Source organism: Haliaeetus leucocephalus, unplaced genomic scaffold, assembly GCF_000737465.1.
Source record: "Haliaeetus leucocephalus isolate CR32 unplaced genomic scaffold, Haliaeetus_leucocephalus-4.0 Scaffold345, whole genome shotgun sequence".
Taxonomy (NCBI): domain Eukaryota; kingdom Metazoa; phylum Chordata; class Aves; order Accipitriformes; family Accipitridae; genus Haliaeetus; species Haliaeetus leucocephalus.
In genome coordinates this window covers 13,212-13,614 of record NW_010972781.1, presented here as the reverse complement: position 1 = coordinate 13,614, position 403 = coordinate 13,212, and positions in this window count along the sequence as shown.

The window sequence follows — 403 nt, the reverse complement described above, 5'->3', positions numbered from 1 at the left end:
CACACCCCCTTCCTTTGCAGTTAACATATCTAATGCAAGGTGATTTTGTATCAATATCTTTGCCAAGGAAATCAGTTTCGGCTTGTAATTTTCCTAGAGCATCAGCTGTAGTATTGGCTAAAATCTCGACCACCGCTGATACATTGACTATTGCTTTTTCCAATTCAGATACTCCAAGCATTGGGAAAAGCCATCGTACCACACTGTGGAATGTGGTGCCTCGTTCTATAAGAGGCTTAGATGTTCTTTTAGTCCTTGTGTGGTGCCATGGGGATCGGAATATTCCCTGTAATTTATCTAAGACAAGGAGTGTTTGTGGGATTATTATTCCCTCTGTGCCTTCTCCCCACCAATCGATAGGTAAACTCTTATGTGCCTTCCCATTTGCTCAAAGGTACCAACG